Here is a 6,359-nt window from a genome sequence, read left to right as displayed (position 1 = left end):
CATACATACACACACACACAGAGGGCTGAAACAGGAGCCACACAGTGCAAAGGGACGGCGAACATTATGTTGATACCTTCTATGCAAGCTGAAGTCATGTAGTCTTATAACGCGGCTCCCAATCCCCTGCACAGCCGCCCACCCCAGTCCTCCCACAATACACTAGAGCAAGGCGGCTCTGTGGGGATGAGTAATATGTGTGTGCTCTTTGTGGGGGCAGGCTTTCGTCCAAGTGATTTTCTTCTTCTTCTTCTTCTTTCTTTTTTAGACATTTGATTACAATTTGCTCTTTTAATGGTAGCACTTTCAGCACACTGTACAAAAGGGTTGTAATAATATTCATTCAGGAGCAGTCAAATGCCTGGAAATGTCAAGAAGTACAGTTTTCGGAAAGTCACGTTGGCCTTATTATGCCGCGGTGACCTTTCCATGTTAGTCTGTCCTGTGTTTAAATTACAGTACATGATGTATTGTTGTGTTAACATTTGTGGCCTGGAGACATGCTGTGCATGGAGCGCCAAAGAATTGTTTAAGGTTTCTAATTTAATTTCTGTTATTGTGCTGTTTCGTGGTGTTATTGTGCACGCATTTGTCTCAGTTTGTCCTGAGATTCCTTGAAACAGGTTCTTCTGCTTTGTAAGCTATATGCCCTGCAGCAGAAATAACTGCTATGATAACCTACTTTTATATCAGTGTGAGCACATGAGTGTGTGTGTGTGTGTGTGTGTGTGTGTGTGTGTGTGTGTGAGGGAGGGAGGTAGACGAGGTAAGGCATGGCTTTGTGATGGCTGGTGTGTGTGTGTGTGTGTGTGTGTGTGTGTGTGTGTGTGTGTGTGTGTGTTGTGAGGGGTTGAGGGGCACGGCAGCAGAGGTTCATTACATTACCTCCTGTAGGATCCACATGGGGCCTGACGACATGTCTTCTGTCCCAACCTGATCACACGCACACACACACACACACACACACACACACACACACACACACACACACACACACACCTACAGCTTCTGCAGCAGAGCTTGTTAGTTAGAGCTCAGCACACATGAAAGACTACTGTCTTTACTGTGTAGGAGCTACAGCGACATCTCATTAACTTTGCAGATGCTGGGTTTTTTTTGTTTTTTTTGGTGACTGTGTATTCCCCATAATCATTTTTTGCTCACCGGTAAACAGGGAGTAAGTTAGCTTAAGTACTTTTTTTAAAAAATAATTTTGTTGTTCTAACTTTTGTGTCATGCCTTGTTAATGTGCTCGTTGTCTCCTCCCCATGTTTTTGAAAGAAATCAAACCCATTTGCTCGGGTGTCAAAGGGTTAATCCAATCCTTCTTTGCTTCTTTCGCCTACTGCTTGAAAAAAAAGGAGAGGAGAGCCTCCATCATGAATTACAAGTTAACTTTCAGGCCAAAAACACAAAACAAGCTGCAGGTAACTTCAGAATCTGTGATAATTCTCCGTGGGTTTGTCACTATGAGTGATAGATTTGTACATTACACACAGACATTTGATGCATTGTTAATATCAGTTTATTCATAAGTTCAGTTTTACATTAAATGAAGCTAAATTAAGTTACGCTAAGTTCAGTTCAACTAAGGTGAGCTAGGTTTACTTTTGGCAGAAGGCTGCATTAAAGCAGGTGCTGTAAGGTGGATTTCCTACTTGCTCAGTATCTCAATAAAAGCCTCTGGCGACTGATCAGCAGGTCACTGCATCTGCTGCCTTGGTGTGCTGGATCTGTGTAAAACTGCACAGCTCAAATCAGCCCACACTGTTTGTGCATAAAGGCTTCATGTGCCTGCATGAGATACCAAAATGTGTTCTCCGGTCTGATACAGCCTAAATAGTATAAATGAATGAATCACTGTCAAAATGCTCACTTTCGACAGTATTTAGGAAAATGCTCGTGTTATTTATTTCCCTGCATCGAGCTGAGCCACACTGTTCCGGGCTGTGTTATTGAGCCATAATGGCCAGGTAGGGAGAAAGCAGCTCTTTTGCGCTGGGGGTTACGATTGATGAGGCTCATTGTGGCAGAGCAGGAAACTAATGAGTCAGAACCACGAGTCAAGCTGTCGGGAAATCACACCGCCCTCCAAAAAAGCCCAACGTGACATCTTCAACACCAAACAAATGCAGAGGGAGACACACGCGCACACACACACACGCACACACACTGAATATGAGACGCCAGAGAGCAGAGCTTATGTCACTGCTTTACTTCAACTGTAATTCATTTCTTTAACATGCATTTTGGCTTATTTGTGCACAAACTACAATCCGAAAGTGAGTGTCAGCACATTTACACTCAGACAATAGGACTATGTAGCTTTTAAACAGGACAGACACGAACACCTGATTACAAAAGATGCAAACAAAAGCACAAAAAGAGTTCTTAATTTACTTTAACCTCCTTAATCCTCCTTTCTACTTCTAATGGGGAGCAGTTCTTAACACATCAGGGACCAGACTAATGGACTTCCCTTTGCAGTACCACATCAAACCACCTTTGGTCCTGATAACAGCTCCCACAAAACATGGTACCAAGTCAGAAATGTAGACCAACAGCATTCCACGGTTAAAGTCTATTATATAAACAACAGTGCTTTGTGCAACTTCTTGGTTTTGATTGGTAGATGTTCCGAGTTTAAAGCTGCATTTACTATTTTTTTTGTCCACAAGGGGGCAGCAGAACAAGCTGTGAAGCTCCAAGCTCCCTGCAAGATATGTTTTTAAAACACGTTCTCATCCAAACTCACATGGTGCCGCTCTGTCATGACCTTCTGCATCTACATATAATGTTTTAGGTATCCTTCTGTCTCAGGTGTTCACGCTCCAGAATGCCGTTATGGTGAAATCAACAAATGCACATGATGGACTGAAGCAGCATCATCCTTATGTTGACAAAACTGCGCGGACCGTCATGATGATTAGGATTACATAACAAAGTCATAGATGGGTAGGTTTCGGCAAAAGAGGTAAGGTTTAGAAAAGAACCCCACACACATCCAAAAGGAAAGCAAATTCCCAACTCCCTCACAAAAGTCAATTGTATGTGGGACCCATCCACCTTCACGCCCATCCGCCCCATAAGTGCCCTCGCGCTCCTTATATTATGTGGTTACTGGCAGCGTTATTGACACTATGCTTCTGCGTTTCATGCGCACGCCACTACTTCCATCCAGCCACGCTCTCAAATGACGTCAACCATGTGTGTGGACGTGCCTGCTGCCATCTGTCTGTCTGCCAGCGTATGATAACAACACCATGGTCCTGTCTGAGCACGTCCTCATCTGAAGCTGTCCAGCCATGTTCCAGTTGGACATGGGAGGTGGCTTTTGGCATGACCCTCATCCGCCAAAAGCCACTGACAGAGCGGCGCTATTTGACAAGTTCTGAGTGACAATTGGAGAGGTGGCTTTTATAACTTTGGTGAGCCCCTGGCATTTCATCCAGTGCTATCATTGTGTCATAATTTCAGTTTGTCCAATACTTGGGTTTAGGACAAAAATAAATGCAAAACCAAATGTCCTACTTTTTTGAAAGTCTATAGCACTACTCTATTTAGTCATATGGTTGTGAAAGTAGAGTTGCTGATGATTCACTTCTCAGTCCAATCGTCAGAAGAAAATGTTGAGAATTGTACATTTCTGCAAACCACAAATATGTTACATTATATCGAGATTTCTAAAATGACAGATTATGAGCTGACTTTGTCATTGGAAGGTCAAGAGGATGGTGGTCAACGTGAGACCTGCCAAGCTGGAGGCAACCAGTTTCTCACAGATGTATCACTGTGTTTCTAGCCAAGATAGTGCTACCAAAAATAGTTTCTCACGGAGACATTGCTGCATTTACTGCTGGGATTTTGTCACCAAAGAGAGGTTTTTACTGAGACATCACTGCAAGGACAGCGTCCCCCCCAAAAAGCAGGTGCTTTTTACTGAGACATTGCTATATGTCCTGCCAGGGTTGTGCATCAAAATGGGATATTTCTAACCATAACTGTGTGGTTTTTGTGCCTAAACCATTTGTTACCCATATTGATGTTGTTAAGTAAAGTTTTCACTTATCTTCTTCATAATAATGTACAATGTAACATATCCATGGTTTGCAGAAATGTACAATGCCAACATTTATTCTGGGCTGCAACTCATTATGTAGCAGCATCCATATATGCAAACAAAGGAGGTTGTTCCTCCTCAGAGGCATGGTTTTGTATTTTTCTGCAATTTGTCACAACTTGAAGCACATATTCAAAATAGGTTGGAATAATAATCATGCTGTATTTGAAATGAAATGTCATTTTTTGGAAATTAACAGAAGAAGTGGTTCTTTCAGTCTGCCTACTGCAGTTTCACTCATCCAATAAGATGATTTCTGTCTTGAGAGAAATACTGCCTCTGCAAAATATTTGTCAAACCAAACCTCCAAATTGCTAGTTAATCCATTTGCCCCGTGTTAAACTTGGCTCACGTCCACCGAGGGTGTATTTATCCACAGAAGCTGCACTCTCTCACTCAGCAGTTGGAGAAGTCAGCTTGATTTTATACGTGCTAAGGCAAACATGAGCAGAAATATCATCGTCAGCGGGAAGAAGGGGATGTTGTTTTGTGTAGCTGACCGTGACCTCTGACCTCCCTGTAGAGGCGTAGGTGGAGCCAAAAGGAGAATCTCCCCTCAGGATTATAACTGCATAAAAAAAAAGAAAACAACTCCTTCACTAACACAGAAGTCTATAAAAATAACATCAAATTCTACTCATCCATGTTCAGAAGAAAAAAATATTGACATGAATCCCTTCCTCCAGGGGTTCTAGTTACCACCTCAGCCCACAGCACTGTTGGCCAGTTCTTACCATTATTATGTCTTGGTGGAAACAATGGGAAGATGTTACTACAGCAGATGAAAGTCATGGCATAAATGATGTAACCAAAGGATGACTGACAAATGAACACTTCTTCCTCCGGAGCTCCTGTTCTAAATTTGTCTTTGGTCTGAAGGCTCTCCTATTGCCGAAAGGATTAAAAGTGATCTTAAGGCACTCAGGAGTCCTCCGAAGACGATATTTTCGGAGAAGCATTCGTAAAACAGTGGCATAATATCTTAATTCTTATGAAGCACTTTTTCTGCAGTGCTATCGCTGCCCACAGTCATGGAAAATGAAGTCGTTCCATCCAAAGGAAGCATCATCCTGAACCATTATCCACTTGTGAATCTGATTGGGAGTCATTTACGCTCTGCAGCGCCCTAGCGGCCTCTCATCTACTTCGGTACGCCTGCCCACCCATTACATGCAAGTACTTGACAACACTTGAGTGCCCTGTAATGTACAGATGACAAATTTCCCTCTTTCTAGACAATTCTGCCACTCTTAAATGAAGTTTAGGTCTGGGCTATTAGCTACTGGAAACCGACCAAAGAGGTGGGCACTGAGCTCATTTTCATTTCAAAGTGTACTGCATCGATCATCTTAAAATGCTTCATGAAAGGCAGAACCATACCTTTATACCTTTATAACGTTTTTCCCTCTGTCGTCAGTCAAGTTAATAAAGCGTCCATAATAAGAAGACTCCACTGGATTACCTCAGTGTCCCACAGCCCTGTTTTGTCTAATGTCCCGGCTTCTAAGTATAGGCGCTTGTCCTAATTTAAAGGGATAGTTTGGTTTTGGGGGGGGGGGGCTGTGCTATTTTTTTTCTATCAGCAGTGAAACGCATGCATGCCTCCATTATATTTTTCAGCTCAACTACTGAATGTAAATACATGTTCTTTTGTGCAGAGCAGTCCCATTCACAGGACAGAGACGCTTTGTCAGGTCCCTCGGCATTTGATATTGAAGCCAAAGACGCCCTTTAGCGTCTTTATGAGACACGTGGCTTTTAAGTAACTTCAAAAAGGCTGAAAAATTAAGCCAATGCAGAAACACCCAAAACTGCAGTTCTCTGAATGGCCACTTGAGGCTGCCTCCAAAACAGAGTAAATCCCCATAGACCCCCATATTAGGATGCCCAGCTTTACAGCAAAAATCCAACTGTTATATAACCTGGTACAAAAAATTGTTTTGGACATTGTAGCTAATTTCCCACTTTTTTTTCTTTTTTTCAATAACTCACCAGTTTACATTTTTTCCATGCCCAAAGTAACTCATCTTGAAGGGCATGGCCTCTTCAGTGACAGTCATTGTTACTGTCTGTGAGTCAGAACCACCCCTCATTCCTCCACAGTTCCACCCTTGTGTCCAAATATGGTCACTAGATCCAACTAACCAACATGGCGACGGCCAAAAAGCCGAACTCAAGGCTTCACAATGGAACCTCACAAACCAATGACCAGTAACATAAAGGTATCGGCGTCCATTAT

Source organism: Plectropomus leopardus, chromosome 9 (genome assembly GCF_008729295.1).
Source record: "Plectropomus leopardus isolate mb chromosome 9, YSFRI_Pleo_2.0, whole genome shotgun sequence".
Lineage (NCBI taxonomy): Eukaryota > Metazoa > Chordata > Actinopteri > Perciformes > Serranidae > Plectropomus > Plectropomus leopardus.
The sequence above is the reverse complement of the archived record's forward strand: the minus strand, read 5'-3'. Positions refer to the sequence as shown.